Raw genomic sequence first — 24,586 nt, forward strand, 5'->3', positions numbered from 1 at the left:
AGCAGGTACATAGCCAGGAAGGGTTGTTATAGAGCAGGTACATAGTCAGGAAGGGTTGTTATAGAGCAGGTACATAGCCAGGAAGGGTTGTTATAGAGCAGGAACATAGTCAGGAAGGGTTGTTATAGAGCAGGTACATAGCCAGGAAGGGTTGTTATAGAGCAGGAACATAGTCAGGAAGGGTTGTTATAGACAGGTACAGAGCCAGGAAGGGTTGTTATAGAGCAGGTACAGAGCCAGGAAGGGTTGTTATAGAGCAGGTACATAGCCAGGAAGGGTTGTTATAGAGCAGGAACATAGTCAGGAAGGGTTGTTATAGAGCAGGTACAGAGCCAGGAAGGGTTGTTATAGAGCAGGTACATAGCCAGGAAGGGTTGTTATAGAGCAGGTACACAGCCAGGAAGGGTTGTTATAGAGCAGGTACATAGCCAGGAAGGGTTGTTATAGAGCAGGTACATAGCCATGAAGGGTTGTTATAGAGCAGGAACATAGTCAGGAAGGGTTGTTATAGAGCAGGTACAGAACCAGGAAGGGTTGTTATAGAGCAGGTACACAGCCAGGAAGGGTTGTTATAGAGCAGATACATATCCTGGAATGTGTGTTATACAGCAGGTACAGAGCCAGGAAGGGTTGTTATAGAGCAGGTACATAGCCAGGAAGGGTTGTTATAGAGCAGGTACAGAGCCAGGAAGGGTTGTTATAGAGCAGGTACAGAGCCAGGAAGGGTTGTTATAGAGCAGGTACAGAGCCAGGAAGGGTTTTTATAGAGCAGGTACAAAGCCATGAAAGGTTTTTTATAGAGCAAGCACATAGCCAGGAAGAGTTGAGATGATTTTTCAGTATTTGTTTGAAGGTGGTGGTGCTGCCTGTGTTTCTTATAGAGGGTGGAAGTGAGTTCCATAGTTTGGCGACAGTGAAGGAATAGAGTAGTTGACCAGCAGGTAAGGTAGGCTTTTCTATTTTTAGAAGTCGACAATTTTCAGATCTTAGGTTGCCTGCTGGATTGGTATTGGGTGAATAACATCAAGAGAGAAGGACAGTCTGTGAGTCTGTAGATTGTTTTGTGCACCGTAGTTAGTTAGGTGAATGAGAAATGGTGGGGGAGTTCTAGCCACCCTAAATGTTTTAGTGAGTGACAGTGGTGGGATGAGAATTTGGCCTTGGAGGCAAATTTGGCTATTATGTTATAACAAATTTGGATTTTGCAGAATTTAGTTTATTAGTGAAGAGAGGAATGCTATAAAGGAGAGAGGGCAATAAAAAGGTGGTTGCAAGGACTTGTCTAATAGAGAGGCTAAGAAAGTGTTGGTGCCTGTAGAGCATACCGAGCTTTTGGTGTGTTTTTATTTTATTGTTTACATGTAGATCAAAGTTAAGGTTTTCATCTATTATAATGCCTAGTAATTTAGTGTGTGGGGTGTGTGGGACAACGTCTATAGTGGTATTGTCTTGGGCTTGTATAGTGAAGAGTTTTTTTTACCTAGGGGATTAGTTTTCTTAGGGGTAAAAAGTACTAGTTTAGTTATTTTTTTTTTTGGATTTAGGGCAAGATTATTGTTAAGCATCCATCATTCAGTAGAGGTGAGGGCATTCTGGGTGATTTGTTGGAGTTCAGAGCTGGAATTTGCAGTGCATATTATTGTAGAGTCATCAGCATACTGGATTACTGAGCATTGTGGGAGAGAGGTGTGAAAGTTGTTAATAAAGATGCTAAATAAGAGACGACCAAGTATGGAGCCTTGGGTACCCCTGCAGAAGTATTGCGGAAGGGAGAGGAAGATTGTTGCCATTTGGTAGATTGCTGCCTACTGGAGAGATAGCTATTGAACCATTGTAGGATAGGTGGGGAAATATGGATGGCTGATAGTTTACATAGGAGGATGGTGTGGGAAATGGAATCAGAAGCTTTGGAGAGCTCTAGGAAAAGAGAAATGATTATTTTGCCCGAATCCCATGCCCAGTTAACTGTATCTAGGAAGGAGAGGAGGGCAGTAGTGGTGCTGTGTCCTGGTCTGAAATCATGCTGAGTGAGTGACAGAATTTGTTTTTCAAGCAGGTGGTTGAGGAGTTGGGCATGGTTGCATTTTTCCAGTATTTTAGAGAGGGGTGAGAGAATTGCTATGGGCTGAAAGTTTGTGTCTGTGTTACTGCTGCCTTTGTGTAAAGGGAGATTGTATGCTTTTTTCCAGATGTCTGGGACTACGGATTCTTTAATTGATCTGTTAACGAGTATGCAGATGGGTTAAGTATAGAGTTTGTAGCTAGCTGCAAGAAGTGTGGGGGTAGATTGTCAGGGGCCAGAGTACAGGGTTTTTGCTTAAGTAGATTTTTGTTTTTATTGTGGCAGTGGGTATGGGGGAGAATTTTAGGTTGGATTTGAGGGTAGGATTGTTTTCTGCAATGATTTAGTCATCAGCTGTCTTGGTGCTGGTAGTGTTAACTGTAGGAAAGGTGGTGGTTAGGTTAGCTATGGTGTTAATGAAGTAGGGATTGAGGGTGGCAAGTTCGGTAGGTGTTTTGTGTGAGTCGGGGAATGGGTTGCTTTGAGAGCCTGGGTGTAATAGTTGGTTAATGAAGGACGAGAATTTTTTGGGATTATCTTTATGTTGGCTTTTTAGGTGGAGGTAGTGGGCTTTTTTGTCTCTGGTTATTAGACCTTTTGCCTGGTTACAGATTGCATTGTAGAAGAATTGAGGGAGTCTTTGTTTTTCTGCCATGATTTCCAGATTTTATCCCTTGTGGACATGACTTCTTTGGTGGATTTTGAGAGCCAGCTTGCATGGTTATGTTTTATCCATTTTTGGTGGGTGGGTGCTTGCCTATTTAGGATGTCTAGGAATGTTGGGTTAAAGAATTCAGCAGCCTCATTAGGTGGTAGGGATTGGGGGGGGCATTTTACTTTAGCTAAGGTTTCATTAAATATGGATGGTTGGAACTTAGTCAAATTTCTGCTTGGTGTTGGCCTGAGGTTGGGAAAGATTTGTGTAGGATATATGCTGGGTGGTGGTCACTTATGGTATTAGGTAGTATGTCTGTAGTGGTGATATTGTTAGGGTTGGATACAAGGAATCCCACAGGATTTTTTGCAGGGGGGTGCAAACCCAGAGCCCTGCCTATGCAGCCCCATCCCCTCCGCCCACACATCCCCCCCCCACCCATGCAGCCATTCCAGTTTCCCGTTACTGGGCTATTTCTCCCCATTTGTCATAGACACTGTTCAAATCTCTCAGTGTGCATACTGTTTTATGCTTTACGTCTACAATGATTACATATATTTGGGTTTCATTTACAACTTTTATTTCAAATTTTATAGCACAAACACTGATAGACATTTACTAAACCTAAACAAAGCAATAGTCTTGCAAGGAAAACAGACTTAGCATTAAAACGTCTCTACTTTTGAAACCCACATTCACTGAAACAGCATTGAAAGCCACATTCAAAGAAAATGCATCTGTCCAGTGGCAGGTTAAGTTTACCTTTGGGCTGTTTTCAAATCATAGGCTACTTACACACATTGTTAGAGCCATGCAAAAGTTCTTTTATTCACCTTCCTGACTGTATTAATTATACTATATAATAATTGAATTATATCCCTTGTATAATACAGCACCACATGTCAGAGTGTGTTTTAAATTTATAGTTCTGAATTTTTTTTCTTTAAGCAATGAAACAAATCATACGAACCAATAATGATAACCTGCCCAGTTCAGAACATTTCAACCATAAAGGGCCACTCAAACGTCTGTCATACAATCCACCAATATCAATCAATATGCAGAATCTCTGCAGAAGTAAAAGTCATCTGAATAATTCCACATTAAAGAGATCTGAAACCAATGAAGAGGTTGTTGCTGGAAAACAACTTTATATTTCAGTGTTTCATTTACAAATTCAGTGCCTGTTGCCCTTGTAGAATAAATTGCCTATGTTACATTAAAAGAAATGGTAAGCTGGTATATTGTAATAGGGAATGGGTGGCAAGCTGAAAAACAGGTTCATAGTTATTAGGTGTCTCATTCTAAGGAGGACATACTAAGGACTGCAGTACCATAGCCCCTTAAAATACAAATGTACATGCTGTAGGAATAGAACCTACAGCCCTTTGCATCAAGATGCAAGTATGCTACCTGCTGTGCTAACACTGCTTTAAAATTCTATACCACAATAATGATACCATTTGCTAAACAAAACAGTTGCACATTTTAAGCAGACTTAGCATGAGCAGCAGTAACCTTTGCTTCTCTTGAAGCTCACAATTCCTTGAAAATGCACTTGAGAATAAATCCCACCTGCTAGATCTAATTAGGGCATTTCTCTCTATCTCTCTTGACTCTGTCTGTCTCTCTTTCTCTCTCTCTCTCTCACACACACACACACACACACACACACACACACACACACACACACACACACACACACACACACCTCAACTTCTTAGTGCAAGGAATCTGGGCAAAGCCTAAAATAAACAGGGACAGATTATAAATATTGCTTTCATGAACTTATAAAATTGCTAGAATAACAGAATTTGTGTTGGTATGCATTTTTCTAAAGGATATGATGTCTAAAACTATTTAGCAACTTTAATCCTTTTTAGGAGGAATATGGGGCAAAAATCTGGACATTCTGCAAAAACCTGGACAGCTGAGGGGTATGCTACCTCCGTTTACACACACACACACACACACACACACACACACACACACACACACACACACACACACACACACACACACACACAGACCCCAAACTAGGGACACATTCAGAAAGTTGCTAGAATAACTGAAGAATTTCAAGTCTGAAACTCAAATGCATGTCATTATTTAGTCACTTTAATGCTTATCTCATCCCAGTGAGTTGTCAAAAACAGAATTTTTATGAGAAACAGATCAAAAATATAATGCAAAAATCTGGACATTCTGTGAAAATCTGTCCAGTTAATAGGTATGACACACACATGCATCCAGTACCTCCTTAGAAAGTGGATGGAACAACATGTTTTGCATAAGTATGCATTTTCTGAAAGAGATGAAGTCTAAAGCTCAAATGTCTGACATTATTTTCTGAGTTCAATCCTCAATGATTTGCCAGAAAAACACAATTTTGGGAGAAAGAAACTGAAAATATGAGGCAAAAATCTGGATAATTGCACGGTATGAACCCCCCACACACCAGATACACACACACACACACACACACACACACACACACACACACACACACACACACACACACACACACACACACATGCACACACACACACATGCGCACACATGCACACACACACACACACACACACACACACACACACACACACACACACACACACCTCCTTCTTTCTCTGTCACCGTGGTCAGTAACTTTCTCACAGGGCTCTTACACCCCAAATCACCAAACAATGTCTCTGTTATCAGGACAAACTCTACAGTAACATTTTCCTTAGACAACCTACACATGTACAAAAAAATAAAGACATCCTGTATTTTTAAGCAATGGCTTATGCTGCATTAATGCTTCTGTCATCAAGAAAACTCCACATTAGCATTTTCTTGGATATCAAATGCTAGTCTCCCTCAAAAAATTAAGCAAAACTAAAATGCATTACAATTTTTTCCAAGACTAAGCTTGTATCTCTGAGTATGTCTTTCTTCTGAGGAGAAAGCTTCATTAAATCACACACACACTCACTCTTCAGAACAGGCAGAAAGCAAGAGACACAGGTCATTTGTAGACATACATGCCAGGAACTGCAGATGCATGATACAGACAGAATCTTCATCTCAGAGTTTCAGCACATAGTTCTATTCAAGCCCATCTTTCAGCTTGAGGACCACAGCCTTCATCCCGGACACAACACTTCCCTTCAGCCCTTACGTTTTAACTCATGTTCTGTCCAGACCCAGTATGTGCTGCTCACAGAGAGACAGCCTTCTATTATAAAACACCATAATAAACACAGTCTCTGTCCATGGAAGGTCACCGTGCTATGCATCCAGCAATGGTTTATATTAAATACTGGGGTGAGGCCTTTTAGTAACAAAAATCCTTCCTAACAAAATAATTGTTTATAAAATACAAACACACTACTGTTTGATGCATATTAACCAGGATGTTTTAGTTGGGTAGAACAGAAATTTCAGAACTACTCTTAAAATAAAAACTACAAATAATCCCTGGATACTCAATGTATTAGCAGCAAATATAAGCAAACTGTGGCAATCTACAATGAAAGTGTAGTTTGTGCCTATAATGCAAAATGGAAAAATTAAATGCAACGATGCTCACTCATGCTAATTAAGTGAAGCAAATTATAGTAATTCCGCATTAGTAAACAGAAAACCTTGCACTAAATGTGCTACTGCAAATGATTAGTAAACAATTAATTACGTAGTTTACACTTTGGGTAATTATTGAGTAAGGAAATGTTCTCTTATAGCCAGTGACAGAGTTAGCTGTTAACTGGATACTTCCCTCTACTCCCTTTATTTTTTTGCCCAAGGATAATTGGATAACAACCACATAAGGCATAATCCTGGATAATACCACAATATAAGATAGTCACTTAAGTAAATGGGTATCATGACTAAATTCCAATCTAAATCTAACTGCCTGGTGAAGAGTGTATAACTCTCCATGTAACGAATTATATAACCATTTTGCATGCCTTTCTTTCTTTCTTTTTGTTTTTGTTTGAGGTACTGAAGAACCAGAATGTTGCCCCATGTGTCTTGTCAAAGCTGGCAGGAAATGCTCAGGCAGGAAAATTATTGTCCCACTGAGAAAACAGCTGAACTGAAGTTGGTAACGTGGAGTATCATGCATGAAAGTGTCAGGAAACACTGCAACCATTCAAAAGTCACTCCTGAGCCTGAATAATATGGATTAAAAGAAAGAGAGAAACTAAAATAAATCAACCAATGCACGGAAAAGTACCCATCAACCAATGCATGGAAAAGTACCCATCAATTAATGCATGGAAAAGTACCCATCAACCAATGCATGGAAAAGTACCCATCAACCAATGCACGGAAAAGTACCCATCAACCAATGCATGGAAAAGTACCCATCAACCAATGCATGGAAAAGTACCCATCAACCAATGCACGGAAAAGTACCCATCATCTAATGTATGGAAAAGTACCCATCAACCAATGCACAGAAAAGTACCCATCAACCAATGCATGGAAAAGTACCCATCAACCAATGCATGGAAAAGTACCCATCAACCAATGCATGGAAAAGTACCCATCAACCAATGCCCGGAAAAGTACCCATCAACCAATGCACGGAAAAGTACCCATCATCTAATGTATGGAAAAGTACCCATCAACCAATGCACAGAAAAGTACCCATCAACCAATGCACAGAAAAGTACCCATCAACCAATGCATGGAAAAGTACCCATCAACCAATGCACGGAAAAGTACCCATCAACCAATGCACGGAAAAGTACCCATCAATTAATGCATGGAAAAGTACCCATCAACCAATGCACGGAAAAGTACCCATCAATTAATGCACGGAAAAGTACCCATCAACCAATGCATGGAAAAGTACCCATCAACCAATGCATGGAAAAGTACCCATCATCTAATGTATGGAAAAGTACCCATCAACCAATGCACGGAAAAGTACCCATCAACCAATGCACGGAAAAGTACCCATCAATTAATGCACGGAAAAGTACCCATCAACTAATGCACGGAAAAGTACCCATCAACCAATGCATGGAAAAGTACCCATCAATTAATGCACGGAAAAGTACCCATCAACCAATGCATGGAAAAGTACCCATCATCTAATGTATGGAAAAGTACCCATCAATCAATGCACGGAAAAGTACCCATCAACCAATGCATGGAAAAGTACCCATCATCTAATGTATGGAAAAGTACCCATCAACCAATGCACGGAAAAGTACCCATCAACCAATGCATGGAAAAGTACCCATCAACCAATGCACGGAAAAGTACCCATCAACCAATGCATGGAAAAGTACCCATCATCTAATGTATGGAAAAGTACCCATCAACCAATGCATGGAAAAGTACCCATCAACCAATGCATGGAAAAGTACGCATCAACTAATGCACGGAAAAGTAGCCATGACTTTGTTTACATGTAACCAGTTAAACAACCTCTAAGCCAACCAGGATGAAGAAAAATTACTTATATAAACAAACGTTAACAGTAATCTGCCACTGTAATGTAATTTTGCCTTCCATTGCAACTAAAAAGTATTTGCTTGTGCTTGCAGTTCACCTTGCTGCTTGCATCATCTTCTTTCTTTTATAAACATTAACTGACAGAAGTAAATAGGGACTGGAAGCCCAGCCCACACAATCAATTCTGCAATGCTGTAGTGACTTGAAAGTCTTCTCCTTTTTATCATTATTATTTTTAATATGATAAACATTACATAAATTCAAAATGAAAGAAAAAACATTTATACAATTTTACAATGTTTCATCTTTTAACATTAACTATATACGTTAGTGTCTATACAGGCAAAGCTATGAATACATTTAAATACATTGTAAAGAACAATAAATTATTTCATAAATCTTTGTCTGTTTTTTCAAATATTGCTAATATTTTCATCCAAGAGTTATAAAGTGATGTAGGTCTAGTTGTTCTGTTCTTCAGTGTAGATATTTCCATATGTCCAACTGCTAATGACAAGTTTCTAAATTCCTTACTTGTGGAAGAAGTCATACTTTTCCAGTGAATGGTGATAATTTTGCATGCTTCTGCCATCAATGACCATAGTATCTTGAAATCTTTTCTTGGCACACAATCTGGGATGGGAGAGTTTAATAGAATCATTGATTTTGTTAATTGATAATTATTAAAAGCAATTTGGAGAAAATAATTAATATTTTCCCAGTACAAAGTAAGACACTGGCATTCATAGAAAATATGATGCTAGTCAGCTCTTATTTCGATTTGACATCTCCAACATTGGTCCTCACTAGCAAATATTTTGATTAATTTATATGGGGTATAAAAACTTCTGTTTAAATATCTCCAAGTAAATAATTGCCAATATATTGATAATGTTGATTGTTTTGAGGATCTTAAGATAATATTTTTCTCTTCTTCACTAGGAGGGTGATTGTTTATCTGTAAGTAATAATTCCAGTATGTGTCTGGATAATAGATTTTTGTTTTCTTAACAAGCTTGTAAATATTAGATATGTAGCCTTTTCCTTGATAAGGTTGTTTTGTGATTATAATAAAATAATCAATGAATTTAGGAACATTTTATCTAACTGTTCTTTGCATTTGTTCTGTTTTATTTATAAGATATTGTCTTAGATTTTGCAGGAGTAACCATGAATCATTATGTATATTATACTTGTTAATTATTTGATCATTTGTTAATAGTTTCTCTTGTTCTACTAGTTGATACCAATAGTTTATTGAACTTTTCTTTAATGTATTTATTTTTTGTGTTTGAAATGTATCAAAGATAATGGGTGTAAAGGCTATTGGTAGAGTCAGAAAAAACAAGAATTGACATTTGGGACTTTGTTTATAAATGTTTTAGATGTTTTTAGGGTAGTATTTATATATCTTGATGGTAATTTATTTTTATTTTTCCCCCTACTAGATGATCTTTTAACATCAAGATAAGGGGTGATGGTATGATAGTTAAATAATCGTGTATGTGACTTTGATTAAGTTCTATATAAATCTGTTTATGTATTTGTTTCCAAATAGGGATGTAATGAGTATTTAACCATAAGGTTATATTTTTGATAACAGATGATAAAATGTATGTCTCTATGTCTGGTAAAATTAATTCCTCCTTCTTCCAATTTGGTAAATGCTTATTTAAAGCAATTTGGGGTTTATTTGGAAACTATAAGAAGTTTAATATTATTTTGTTAAATCTTTGGATGACATACTTGGGAAGTGGCAATGAGAAACTTTGTATTATGTATAGTACTTTGGGAAAGATTATTGATTTAATAAGATATAATCTGTCTCCCATTGTAAACATATATTTGTTCCAGTTAGATATTGTTTGCTCTATTTTATCTAGTGTTTTTTTTAATTAAATATAAGTGAATCTGTTAAATCTTAAAGTAAATCTATACCTAAATACAGTGTTTTGTTGTCTACTGCTATATATTTGGAATATTCTTTGCTTATATATTTCTTTCTGGTATTACACGGTAAGAATTTTGTTTTGTTTTCATTAAAGTGTAAGTTTGAGACATTTTGAAATGCTTTTATATTATTGAGTAATGCATGTAAAGATGTGTTAGTGTCTGAGAGGGTTAGAAGTATGTCATCGGCAAAGAGCTGTATTTTAAGGTTTAATGTTTTGTTGATGTGTATTCCTTTAATGTTATTGTTTGATCTAATTTGATTTGCAGAGGGTTTTATTATTACTGCAAATAGCAGTGGTGATAAAGGGCAACCCTGTTTAGTTCCCTTCTTGATTTGTATAGGTCCTGACCTATATGATCCTAATTTAACGTATGCTATAGATTCTTTATATAATGATTGAATGAAGGTATTGAAAGTTATGGGGTCCTTTTTATTTTTTTAACACAGAAATTTGTTAGCCTGAGGATATATCTCCTTTTTAGCCTGGTTGCCATGCTATTCAGCTTTTTACTTAATGCCATTATATTTTAATCTTTTCAGGATGACTGACAGTTTTGTACTAATCACAGAACTAGGTAAAGACATGTTTGCCAGTTAACTGAGAGTTTACTGTATATATATATATATATATATATATATATATATATATATATATATATACACACATACACACACACACACACACACACACACACACACACACACACACACACACACACACACACACACACTGTACAGCTCTTAAACACTTAAAAACACACATGCACATACCTACCTCTCACTTGTACACTCGCCCCAAGTCCAAACGGTTTCTGAAATTCAAATTCCGTGTGTGAATGCGGAAGATGAAGACATAAACCATCGGTCGCACGTATGGAGAAGACAAAAACAGATCACAAGCACCTGTTCCGTTTGTATGACTGGACGCAAAGGGCATTCTTATAGAAGAATGCCCTTTAAAATTTTTTTTTAAATTAGAAGCAAATTAATCTCCTGGCCAGCCGATTCCGGGGGGGGGGGTGCATGTGCATCCCCCTTGCACCTGCCTGCATGCCCTTGGTTCGACACTAATATCCAGTCTATTGTGGAGGGCCAATTGTTATTTTTGTGGCATCTGATGATGTCTTGAATTAGTTGGGAGACGTTGTAAAGGTTTATGTTTTTGAGGGGTTCTTTCGGGTAATGTCTAGCCAATGTTTACATCACCTGGATGATGGTTTCATTATCTATGTTTTTTGATGTCCAGGGAAGTTTGCTCTCTAATATTGGTATGTTGTTTCCTGGAGGAATATAGAAAGCAATTATGCAAATTTTTTATGATTTTTAAGTTTTAATATAGAGATTAGTACTTCGGCTGGGGAGAAGTTGAGTATTGGTTTTGAGTAGGGAATTAAAGTATATTTGCTAGGGAAAAGTATTGCTACTCCCCCTCCTCTCTTGTGGGGCTGATCAGCTCTTAGGCATGAGTAGCCTGGGGGAAGGAATTCAGTGTCTTTTACATCTGATTTCAACCAGGTTTCAGTAGTTGCTATAATATCGGGGTTGTTTAGTGAAATCCATGCCTGGCGTTCAAATATCTTGTTTCTAAGGCTTTGGAGATTTATAGTTGATAGCATGAGAGATTTGCTAAGTTTGCTGGGGCTGGGGTGGTGGGCCTGGGTTGGGTTGTATATCACTGCACTGGGATATAATACTTTGGCAAATTATGTGGGTTATACTTATCAGTTTTTTCCTAAGAATGGTATAGTTGCTGATGGTAGTGTGATAATGGGGGTGTCTTTGGAGAGGTAGAATTTTGACTTTGGATAGTACAGCAGTATTAGCTGTGAATAAGCTAGGGTGGATATTCGATTAACTTGATAAATGTGGTTTATGTGTGGTGGTTGTACAGGTGGGTGTAGGAGGTATGTTGGGTGTCTGGAGAGTTGTGATTATTGTTAGGAGATACAGCGTAAGTGAGAGAAGTGAGATAATGTTAATAGTAGTGATGGACATGATGGTGGTTGAGTCCAGTGTGATAATCGAATGAATATGAGCAGGATAGAGATAGTTTAGGGGATGGAGCACTATATGGCCCTATTTAGAATGGGTGGGGAGGAAGAGTAGTTAGGAGGTATGGTATGACTGGGGGAATAATAACAGGTGATAAGGGATAGGTGGAAAAGAGATGTGGGGTGTCAGGTTAGGTTTAAAGTTAACATTATATGGGGTGGGTGGGGATGGGGGCAGATTTAATTTTCCTGCATTTGGTCATTTTAGACATTAAAATTGCTGTCTCTGGTAATTCTGAATTTATATTTATTATCAACTGACTATTCATCTAATCTATTTTAAAAGTATACAATGCAGATGATTTTTTAACGAATAAAGGAGGATTGTTCTATCTATCCCATTTTATTTTCTTGTTATTATTCATTATATAATTAGGATCCCTTATACTAATTCCTGGCTAGGTTTCTGCAAATGTCATGCCTAATTCTTTATAACGTCTTTATTGTTTAACCTCCTAAATGCTAAGTACAGCTTTCTCTAACAAGTCTAAATAATATACTATAAAAATATAAAAATATTAATAAAAATATATCAAATATATATATATTTTTTCTTTTAATTGAATGCCTTTGCACAAGTTACACAATTTTATGTCTGCAATTGTTAATTCACAAAAGGATAAATTGCATTCTATTATAAGTCTCAACATTGATATAAATACATATTTTAGTGCTTTAGAATCTCTTGTTTCCAAAGTGTACAATACTAATACTACATGTTTTAACAATCTAGCTTTAATATATTGAACATAATACCTGAAATTCATACCTACTCCAACTGTTGATTATGTCCAGGGTTTTATTTCCCATCATGATTCTATACCACTTATATTTGCCAAAGTTTACTTCTTTGCTGTTCTTGTAATTAAATTGCAATCCAGTTTATTGTTACATTTATTTATGCTGGCCAAATATGTATTCAGGTTATCCACATCTGTGTTATTATCTATTTGGCCATTAACTTTATAATCATCGGTATAGTTCTTCAGTTAGAAATCTGCTGATGAAGGCATTTCCAAAAATATGATATTAAATAATCTTATTCCAAGACTGTTATATTCCCTTTAATAATGAATTCCAAGTTGATTGACTCCCTTGAAATAAAAAATATGGTCAATTAGTCAATCAACTATTCATCTTAATAAAAAAGGATTTACCCACAGTCTATACAGCCTTTTTATTATGTGATTGTGCCTTAAGCTATCAAAAGTTTTAGATACAGACAGATAGATATAAACATAGTTCTTACCCTATAATCCCTTAACTTAGACACTGTCATACAATTTTATCTGACTAATTATTATTAGTTATTTTCCCTTAATAAAATCTTGCTGATTTTCATCCAAATTTTGTCAAAAAATGCCATTATTATTAAGAAAAGTTTTGCATACATCTTTCAGAGTATTTCCCTAATACAGATGTGAGACTTATTGGACTATAACTTACCTTATATGATTTATTGCCACATTTAAACACGAGAAAACCTGACATACTCCTGCCTCTAGGTACAGGCCCTTCTTTTAAGATGCTACTAAATAATCTGATTAATGGTGACACTATAATATTAGAACTTAGCAAAATAAATTCCACATACATATTATCTGTTCCCACAGAACTATTTTTTTTGTTGTTGTTGCTTTACTCAATGATGTCACCAATTCATGCTTAGCTATTTCAGGACAATTTTGATTTCCCCCTCTAACACTTGTTAATGTTACCTTATATATAGATATCATCAGTACTCATCTTAGAAATATAATAATTAAATATGTGTGCCACTTCCTACCTATCCTTATCAGATTATCTTGTTCCAGGGATCCAATGGCTTCTATTATAGTTTTCTTTTCATTTACATATTTAAAAAAATATTTCTTATTATCTAGAATATCAGTGAGAAATTCTCACATTTCCTTTTTCTAAATATGAAAATAAATTTCAGCTTTCAGTAGCTGCATTTAAACATAGTTTATTATATTAAGTTTTATGTATCCTATACTGTAAATGCAATCTCTTTTTCTCTCTTAAAAAATTTAATAGCTACTTATTCCATCAAGGCTTTATTTTCATAGGTTCATAGGTGTGTACTAGGCTAATGGCTCTGGAGACTTCACAAGCCTAGCCCATAGAAGTGCCTTCTCCTTTTCTCAGTTTAATTCTTGTATTAGTAAGATGTGAACTACAAATAGTTTGTAAAGTTAATCCACCCATATTCATCACTCTTTTTCAGATGCTTATTACTCTAATCTGTTCTAGAAAAATCTTCTTGCAATACCTTTACATTAAATGAATTAAGATTACACCTTATTGTACATTCCTGCTTCACAGCTGTAGAAGATGCTATATCAGCTGATAAACTCTCATAATCAGAGGACCCTAAATTATGAATTCCTTTTACATTATTTGTTAATCCCTCTCTGGTTTCTAAAATTGAATCCAATATGTTTGGACCACTTGTTTGCAAGTCCACATTTTGTATACAACTAAATTCATTCAATACATTTAGAAAATACAATTTCACGTGTATTGGCCAAATATTAATGCCAATGAATATCCAGATAATTAAAATCTCTGAATATTATTGTAGGTAAATTTTCATTTTTATTTATTTAACATTTGTTTACCGGGAAAGTCCGACTTGGAATGAAGCCAATTTTCAGCGGAGGCCCAGGGAGAAATGCTCCAGATGCATGTCTTTGTAAATCATCCATATAATGCTCTAATATATGTAAAATGGATTTATGTTCTAAGATTTTCATTTGAGTTCTGCTATATATACTACAAGTAATCTGCAATCCCCTAATGAGATGCATTTTTATTATAGGCAGGCATATAAGAATTTCTCAGAAGGCTAAATTTGTTTGCTTTTATTGACAACGCATGAGAATTTTTAGTAACAGCTTCTTTCCTACTGATTAATGGTACATAAATTAAATCATTTGCCCCTACCACTACTATATTTTTTGAATACATGTATTTTTTCACATATTAACCTATTGCACAAGTTAGGAATTTTGACACAATTCACACCATTCAGAAAGTTACTACAGTAAATTTGTTCATTATAGTTAGACATTTTACTTAATGGCTTAATTGAGAGTCACCCAGTACATGAAACCCATTCTTTTTATTTTTGCCAACATCATTTATCGGGAGTTCGAGATCCTTTTTCCTTTGTTTCTTTCACAACTTGATTTAAAATTCATAAATTATCTTTAGCACCATTTTTCCTTCTATTCATTTTTTTTACATCCTTTGTAACCTTTTTTCTGCTGACTTTTTTATCCTTTTTGAAATTTGCAAACACCAACAACAAACTGTAAAATCCACAATAAAAAGCGACAAAACCCAGAAATGGCAACAAGTCCAACTTTATTCACTAAAACAACCATAATTAGTGCTTTCACCTGTGATAAACAGATTTTATCAGATAAAATACACTTGAATAGTCCACCATATTTAAAACACATCCCATCATCATCATGTGACTTCCAATGTATCACATTTAAAGAGCCCACACAAAATTATAATCATGGCATAATGCACCACATAATACTAACAGAGCCACTTAAACATGCTTAGAAAACATGAAACAATAACTAAACAGCCATTAAAATAATTATTAACAAATATATATATATATATATATATATATATATATATATATATATATATATATATATATATATATATATATATATATATATATATAGGTAGATACTAGGCTATCTGCCCTAGGGCATTTATAAGCCTAGCCAGAGTGTATTTGGCTTCCACCTCCCTATTAGATTAGCCTACTGTGCCTCTGTAAAGTAGGTTACAGAAGGTACCCTTTTAAGATTAGTTTATAAGATTATATAAACACTCACCTCTGAAAAGCTTTAAAACTGGCTGAACACATATCAACTCATTTAAGTCTGGACTCACACTTGCATTACATTTCAATTACCACATCAGTTCCTTTTTGTCCAAATGCAACCCCAAAGGACCCACTTTGGATTTTCAATCAACTTCTACAAAACAACAAATTTAAAACAATGTATAGGGTGCAATTTAATGTGCCTAGCCAAAGCATTTGCTTCTTGTGCTTTAGAAATTACATACACGTTACCTTATCATATTTTTTAACACCCTTTCCATCCTACTCACATAAAAAGTGATGCATGACTCACATAGGATCATAGGAAGTTCATAAGATCACAAGAAGTTACTAGGCTATTGGGCCTGAGGCCCTTATAAGCCTAGCCAAGAGTTTAGGCCATGTTTAGACAAGTCAGCACCCAAAGACCCTGTCCAGCAGGGACACAGGTGGAATCCTAGGGGTGTATTTTCTGTTTCCCATAAAAATTTCCAGGTTATGCTTAAAAAGGGGTAAAGAGGTACTCTGCTTGATGTGGAGAGGGACTCTGTTTCATAGATGGGGGAGTCTCTGGGACACAAATTTGTCCCACCAAGTCCTATTGATGTCATAGACCAAGTTGAGATCAAGCATGTGGATTACTTGAGTTGAGCTTGACTTGTGGATATGCAGCAGTCCCATCAAGGTGGAGTCTGAGATTGCTTTGTATGCCAGACAGAGGTCACCTCTGAGGAGTCAGCATGAAAGTGACTAGAGGGGCAGGGCTTTTAGCCTATTTGTTTAGGACAGATGTTTGAGGCCCTGGATTCTACTGGTGAGGAACCTCTGTGGTCTCTCCAGCTGCTGCATCTGCTTTGCAAGGTACATGCAGAAGGGGGTGTTGTATTCAATAATTGGCCTTATAAGGAAAGAATACAGGGATGTTATGGCCTCCTTGTCCCTGGATGAGATACCCTTACTTATGAAGTGGGCCATGTAGAAAGCTTTCCATACAATGGAAGCAACATGGTGGTCAAACATCAGGTTGCTATCAACCTGGGTGCCCAAATCCCTCACGACTGATTTAATTCTTAGGATGTTGTTATTACTGTGATAATATGTGGGGACATCTCTCTCTCCCTCCCCAAAGGGGATGATGATTTTTTTGGCATTAAGCTTGAGGACATGTTTCTGGCACCAGTCACTTCTTTGGGTGAGACCCTCTTAGAGGACATCCATATCACTTGGGGAGTTGATGACCATGCCCATCTTGCAGTCATCTGCAAACTTGGTCAGCCATAGCCCACTGGTTTTGGCCTGCACCTCAAAGAAGTATATCCCGAATAACAGAGGCCGCAAGACTGATCCCTGGGTTACGCTGCTTATTATGGGTCTACTGCTTGAGATGGCTTCCACTATTTTGATTAGGTGGGTTTTATCAGTGAGCCAGTTTGCTACCCATCTGATAACATATGGATTGATGTCTAGTTGAGAGAGTTTATCTATTATGCCCAAGTGGGAAATAATGTTGAAAGCTTTGGCTAGGTCAAGGTAGGCATTGTGCACCATTTCCGTTCATCCATGGCTTTGGTAACTGTCTCAAAGAAGTCAACCAGATTTAACAGACATGACCTCCCCTTAACAAAGCCAAACTGTTTGGGGTTGTGTGTTTGGAGGTTGACAATGTCCCTGTCAATGAAGTCCATGATAATATGCTCCATGACCTTGCAGATCAGGCTAGTTAGGCTGATGGGTCTATAATTTCGCAGATCGGTGGATGCTCCACCTTAGTGTAAATGGATGACATTGGCTGTCCTCCACTCAGCTGGGACAAAGCCAGTGCTCAAGCTTTGGTTGAATAGGGTGCCTAATGATGCTGCAAGTTCATGCCTGAGTTCATGTAGGTTGCAGCCTGTGATGTTATTGGGTCCCATGGAGGCTGTATTTTTTGTCTTTGAGAGGGCAATGATGACCTGTTCCCTAGAGATAAGGGGCTGTTCCCTAGAGATAAGGGGAGGGGGCAGGTACTGGGGATGTCCTGATTTACTGATGGGAGCAGAGGGGTGAAGTTTTCACTGGCTATGTCTACAGCATTTGTCTATGCAGTGTCCTTGACCACCAGTTCTGAACAGTTCTGGGTGCTTCCTTTGAGATTGTGGGCATATGTGAAGAAGACCTTATGATTGTCTCTATTAGATGTGGCCAATTTGGACTCAAAGTTGGCTTTAGAGGATTTCATTAGTGCTCTTATTTGCTTGTTCATGCTAAGGAGAGATTGCTTCCAAATGGGCATCTACTCCTTCTTGGTTCTCAACAGTAATTTGTGCCTTTTGTTATATAGCTTATTTGTTGCAGATGTCCTGTAACTCCTCCCCTTCTTCCAATATAATAAAAAAAGCATTGTTGCCTTTTTAACAACATGGGGAATTAAACATTTTTAACTTTTAAATTTACCCAATTGTATTGTATTCTATTGTCTCATCAACACTGTGGGCATATAAGCACGTTATTTTTATTCCAAAAATTATTTCTCAATTGTAGTTTCCATTGAAAATACCGGAGGCCCAAAAGAGCCACCAAACAAGACATTTTGGATGTTGGAACAAATTTTAGTCCTTTTTGTAACACATTTTCAACTTCTTAGGAAATATTTATACTCCCCATGGCTATTACAGCCTCTGCTGAATCAGTCTGTGTTGTGAACTGAACATTACATGATTTATGTGGTGGAATGAAAGTACTGTTTTTGCTGTTTAAAGTTGCTCACATTTTTGGAGCCATTGTCCTTCTTAAAATATTCATTTTGTCCTTCTTCTCGTCCAAATAATTCATTACTGGCAAAGAATCCATTTGCTTCCCTTTTTGCTCGGTTGCTGACAATCACCATACTGCTTTCCTCTGTAAGCATTCCCTGCACATTAAAACATATATGTAGTTACTACCATGAAACCAATTGTTCTCAAACATCCTGTGATTATTTTGCATATTTTTCAGTTTTTGAGATGTCATTTTAATTTCAAGATCCCTTTCTTCTGCCAGTGACTTTTCTACTTTGAAATTATATTGTTGAGAGGATGCAGCCTTACCTAAGTTTGCTACATCAAATAAACTGTTGAATTCAGCACTGAAAACATTAGCTTAAAGTTTATTATGCTCAGTAAGAATTTTAATAAACTCTTAATGAGCAGTTTAATGCTTCTTGTTCCCACCATTTCTTGAGATCCTAAGAACCAGTACCAAATATGAGGTATTGTTACAACAAAAACAATTTAGGGGAGCATTAACTTCTTTCTCAACATTATTTCAAATCAGTGATAAAGTCTTCCATACCAAAATGTCCTTGTCCTCCATCCATACAAGCTGAGCTATTTACTCCAGCTGTTTTCTTTTTTTATATCGATCTATCTATACATATATATATATATGTGTATGTATTATATATACATATATACACACACACACATATATATATATATATATATATATATATATATATATATATACATCTTTCTCTCTCTCTCTCTCTTTATACACACATATATATATATATATATATATATATATATATATATATATATATATATATATATAATTTATTTATTTATTTTCCAATGTATGTAATTATCATGGTTAGAAATTTTTTTCCTATAAAATATGGGTTGGTGTGATGCTTGTAATTTTACACTGATGATGCCAGGGGGCAAAATCGGTCACCAATCTGTTTTTTTCAGTTGAGCCGAATGGCTGCATGATGGAGCTACCTGAATGTTTCCTCATATTAAAAGTACTTTTGTACATCTAAAGTGCTTTTGGTTCTGAATTACTATATCCGATATTGGATTTATCAGTTTTGTCACTTGGAGTGCTGGAATTCTTTGCTTTGGACTTCGTATTTCATTCCATGCACCATTTTTGGCGTGCACTAAACTTTTTTGGTGTGTTCGTATTTGTAGTGCTGTCATGGTTTAGAACATTTGGATTACATTCCTTATTTGTGACTCTTTGAATTGGGACTTTGTACATTCATGGCTAACGGAGGCAACCTTCGTGCTTTTGTAACAAACTTATTGCAAGATACAGATGATTTGGCCTTCTTTGAGGGTCAAAATGGTATCACAAGCAATGATAATTTTTCAGGAGTGAGTGAGACTTTTAGTATGTTGCATTTGTATAAAGAAATAACACTACATACCAAGAAGTATCGTTCAACTACTTGGCATATTAAACTATTAAAAGCATATAAAGGGGCTGAGATAGCTCCGCGTGGTTTGCGTGTTTACTTGGAACCAGGTGTTGGGAAGGATGATTCTGATTTTATGAACAAATGGCATTCTATACAAAACACAGCATCTAAGCTGTTTATTGAATTACTTATTGAATACTATGAATGTGTACTTGTGGGAATGAAGGGGAAACTTGATGATTGTCTTGATACAGTACAACAGCATGATAAACTGATTATGACAAATTGTACAAGACTTATTTGACTGAGGTGAATGGCTTTGAGAAAGAAATAAAGAATAAAAAGCTTAAGAAATTTAATCAGGACATGGGTGATGTTAAAAATAATACTGTTTACTCTTGGAAATCAGTGACGAGATCTGTCAGGTTCTCTGAACCTGCTAATAAACATTTTAAACAAAAGCGCAAAAGAAATAGATCTATACTTAAACCCACCAGAGCCATTGATTTGACCACTGATTCTAGTACTTCAGATGTTTCTTCGAATCCCCCAAGTACTGATACCAAGACAGAAGGTTTGGAGAACAAATTTCACCTTTACATAAGAGATCGAGGGGCAGAATGGACCCTTTAGAAGAGGAGGGCGGAAGCATCGCAGGCAGAACAGGGAGCAACATGGAACAAATATTCAGGGACCTTACCAAAATGTAGAATTTAATGTTCATGCGGACACGGATGATCTCATATAGTTGACACCTTTTGAAAAAAGTGTGCTTAATAAAGGATCTAGCTATGTACCTTCTTGTTTTGTTTCTGAATATGATGCATGTCTTGATTTAAAACAATTTTGCAGGAATTTAAATCTTAGATATTTTTTCAGTAATAAATCTAATACTAACACTGATGATTTTCCTGACCCTTTTCATTTCAGAAAATCTACTTTTCAGCCACCATACAATCCTCATGTTAAACTATTTGAAGATTTAGTTTTACATGAGTTAAATATGGGCAAAACTCTATATTTAGGGAGTTTGGTGATAATCTAACTAAACAAGAAAGATAGGCACTAGCACGTCTCAAAAATAATCATGTCATAATAATAGTGAATGCTGATGGGGGGGGGGTATTTATCTGCGCTAAGAAAGATTATCTAACTGAAGCTCATAAACAGTTGAGTGATGTTAGATTTTACTATAAGTTACCTTTGGATCCTACCATGGATTTCAAGAAAAAGATCGATGAATTTTTGCACACTGCAGTAATAAATGGTCATATATCAGTGTCCCTGCATACAGATGCGAGAAGGTAACACAAATTTTTAATCCTAGCAAAATTAAACTACAGCATTTTTGCTACTGAAATTTCAGTAGCTTCTTCAGAGTAAAAACAATTGGCCAACTGTTTTTACTCTGAAGAAGCTACTGAAATTTCAGTAGCGAAAACGCTGCTAGTAGGATTAAAATGCCATCTTGTTTGGTTTCCTTTGGCTTGGACTTCCTGGCATCTGTGTTCCTGACAGTTTGTTCAACTTACTTAGAGTCCCTGCATAGACAACTGACAGTGGACAATCCAAAACCCCAGAGGTTCTACATTCTCCTCAAAATTCACAAAACCATAATTAACCCTCCCGGAAGACCCATTGTCTCAGGACGTGGGTGTTTGACAGAACCTTTGTCTGTTTATTTGGAACAACAACTAAAACCTTTGCTAGGACTTGTTAAAGCCAGGTTTAAAGACTAGCGACTTTTTGTGTCTCGCGGATGATTTACAAGTTGGCCCTGATTGTTTCCTTTGCACACTTGATATGCAATCGTTATATACAAACATTCCGCATCATGGTGGTATATCAGCTCTCAGACATTGGCTTACCTTTTATGGGAAATATACCCAGAGCCACGTTGAATTTTTGATTGCTTTGGTTAAGATAGTATTAGAATATAATGTTTTCTATTTTTGTGGTGATTGCTACCTGCAAATGAGAGGAACTGCCATGGGCACTACATTCGCACCCATCTATGCAGGCCTTTATATGGGGTATCTTGAGTGGCAACTAATATACCCAGAAAGTATCTTTAAGAAAGATTTGGTGATGTGGCGTCGCTATTTGGATGATTGCTGGGGTGTCTGGTCTGGAAATTTGGAAACCTGGAAGGATTTTGTAAAATATCTCAGCTCTAATGATTTTGGGTTAAAATTTACTGATAGGATAGAGATGAACAAACTAGATTTTTTGGATGTATAAGTAACTAAAGCAATAGATGGTACTATTAATACTGGCCTTTTTCATAAACAGTTTTCTAAGAATGCTATACTAGAGGCGAGTAGTTGCCATCCAAAACATATCACTCATAATATACCGAAGTTGCAGTTTTGCAGACTTAGACGTATATGTAATGGACAAGAAGATTACAAGATGGAATTGAATAATATGAGTGACAGATTTAATAGAAGAGGTTATGACAAACATAACATCCAAATACAAAAATCAATGGCTCTCAACTATTCCAGGCATGAATTTTTGAAACAAACTAATTTCAATTCAGATCCAGATGACTCTAGCATATGTAAACCTAGGTCCAATCAAAATGTTAGATTTGTGGTTAATTATGGAACAAATTTTTTACTGTCATAGATAACCATTGAGAAGTGCTTAATATGGATCCTTTTTTTGATCAATTTCTTGATTCTAGCTGTTCCTATAGTTTTAGACGGGGTAAGAACTTAGGGGAATCCTTGTTATGGTTTAAACAGATTGATTGACCTAAGGATGATACATTCAGAGACTTACCAACAGCTTTGCATGCCTGTGGTAATTGTGTATATTGTAAGGTGATGTCACAAACCAAATCCTTTACTTTAGCTAATACTTCTAAAGTTTTTGATATTAAACATCCCATTACTTGTCGCACAGAATGGGTGATATATATGGCAGTATGCCAATGTGGTGCTTTTTACATCGGTTGAAGAGCAGGATTGCTATTACATTTGAGTGACATCAATTGTAAATGCTCAAGAAGTGCTTTATACAAACATTCATTGACCATAACACTGCTTCATGTCTCTTTGTAAGTATTGATGCCATCAGGGGTAGTAGATTATCTGACTTAACCAAACATAAAATTCTGGATAAAAAAGAAAGAATGTGGATGATTAAACTGGGGGCTTTATATAAACCTGGCCTTAACGATCATTGGTAACAGATTCCTTTTTTCCTTCTTTACTGTTTTCACTCTTATATTTAATAACTACCTTGTCATATTTATTAATGTGTATATGTAGTTGCATGAGAATATATACTTCTTGGTATTTATATATTTATGTATACTTTTAGTTAATATTTAATAGAGTTTTTTTCTTTAAAATAGAAGTATGATATATTACACATGGCGATTTGAATTATATTATTATGTTTGTATGTATATATTTGTTTTTCCTGATCCTCTGTTTAATATATTTTATTTTTCCAATGTATGTAATTATCATTGTTAGAAATTTTCTTACTATAAAACATGAGCTGGTGTGATGCTTGCTTGTAATTTTACACTGATGACGCCAGGGGGCGAAATCAGTCACCGATCTGTTTTTTTCAGTTGAGCCAAATGGCTGTCTGATGGATTTGGACTACATATATAAAATACAAAAGACCAATCACAATGTAAATCCAGTATTACTTGATCCTACAACAGACCCGTAGACCATGGGTTTTGCTCAAAGCTTTTTTCTATGTTGTGAGTTCCATACTTGCAACCATATATAGGGGCTACATGTCAACTGTTACCAATCAAGCAATCAAAACATTGTACCCTTAACAAAAGCAGAGTGGCTATATATATGTATCAACACTGCCATCTAGTGTATTTTTCTAAATATTGTTAATACAGAACTTTTATTTGTTGTCTTATTTTCTTATCTTTTACATTACAAACAAACACTTAATATTCATTTAAACAGAGTTAGAATTCCTCATTCAACACAGGTTTCGGTAGTGCACCCAGCATTACCACCCATCTTCTTTCTTTATGATTCAATATTTTCTGTTTCGTAGTCTAAGCAACACATTCAGAAACCCTGTTAGTACCAACAAAATGAAATCTGGCTGACATATGTTAACGCATATGTTTATATAATGGGCTACACTGCCTTTTACATCTAATATCACTCAAATGAGTAGCCATTCTAAGCTTTCAAAGTAGTGAAGATTGTTCCACATAAAAAACTTCCACAATAACATACTATCCAAAGTATGACACGTTATTAAATGTTGAATTTCAAAAACCTTTGAAGTATTAACTAAAGCAAAAATGCTTTGTTTTTGTAACATAATCACAATAAACACAGTTCCCACAAGGTGAACATCCTGTTGTGGCTCGATCTGTGAATTTTCAAGTTTTATATC

The 24,586-nt window shown here is 36.1% G+C and overlaps 1 long non-coding RNA gene across 1 annotated transcript in view; it reads right to left on the reverse strand.

Annotated features, from left to right (window-relative positions):
- Window positions 1–18,504: 18,504 nt before the first annotated feature.
- The window catches only part of LOC122815153, a 56,856-nt gene continuing 50,774 nt past the window's right edge, over window positions 18,505–24,586 (reverse strand). The window contains exon 2 of the long non-coding RNA XR_006366932.1: window positions 18,505–18,919. This is a non-coding gene — a long non-coding RNA (uncharacterized LOC122815153). The remainder of the gene's footprint in view (window positions 18,920–24,586) is intronic.

Source organism: Protopterus annectens, chromosome 11.part0, assembly GCF_019279795.1.
Source record: "Protopterus annectens isolate FY-2018-M chromosome 11.part0, PAN1.0, whole genome shotgun sequence".
In the NCBI taxonomy this organism is placed as follows: Eukaryota; Metazoa; Chordata; order Ceratodontiformes; family Protopteridae; genus Protopterus; species Protopterus annectens.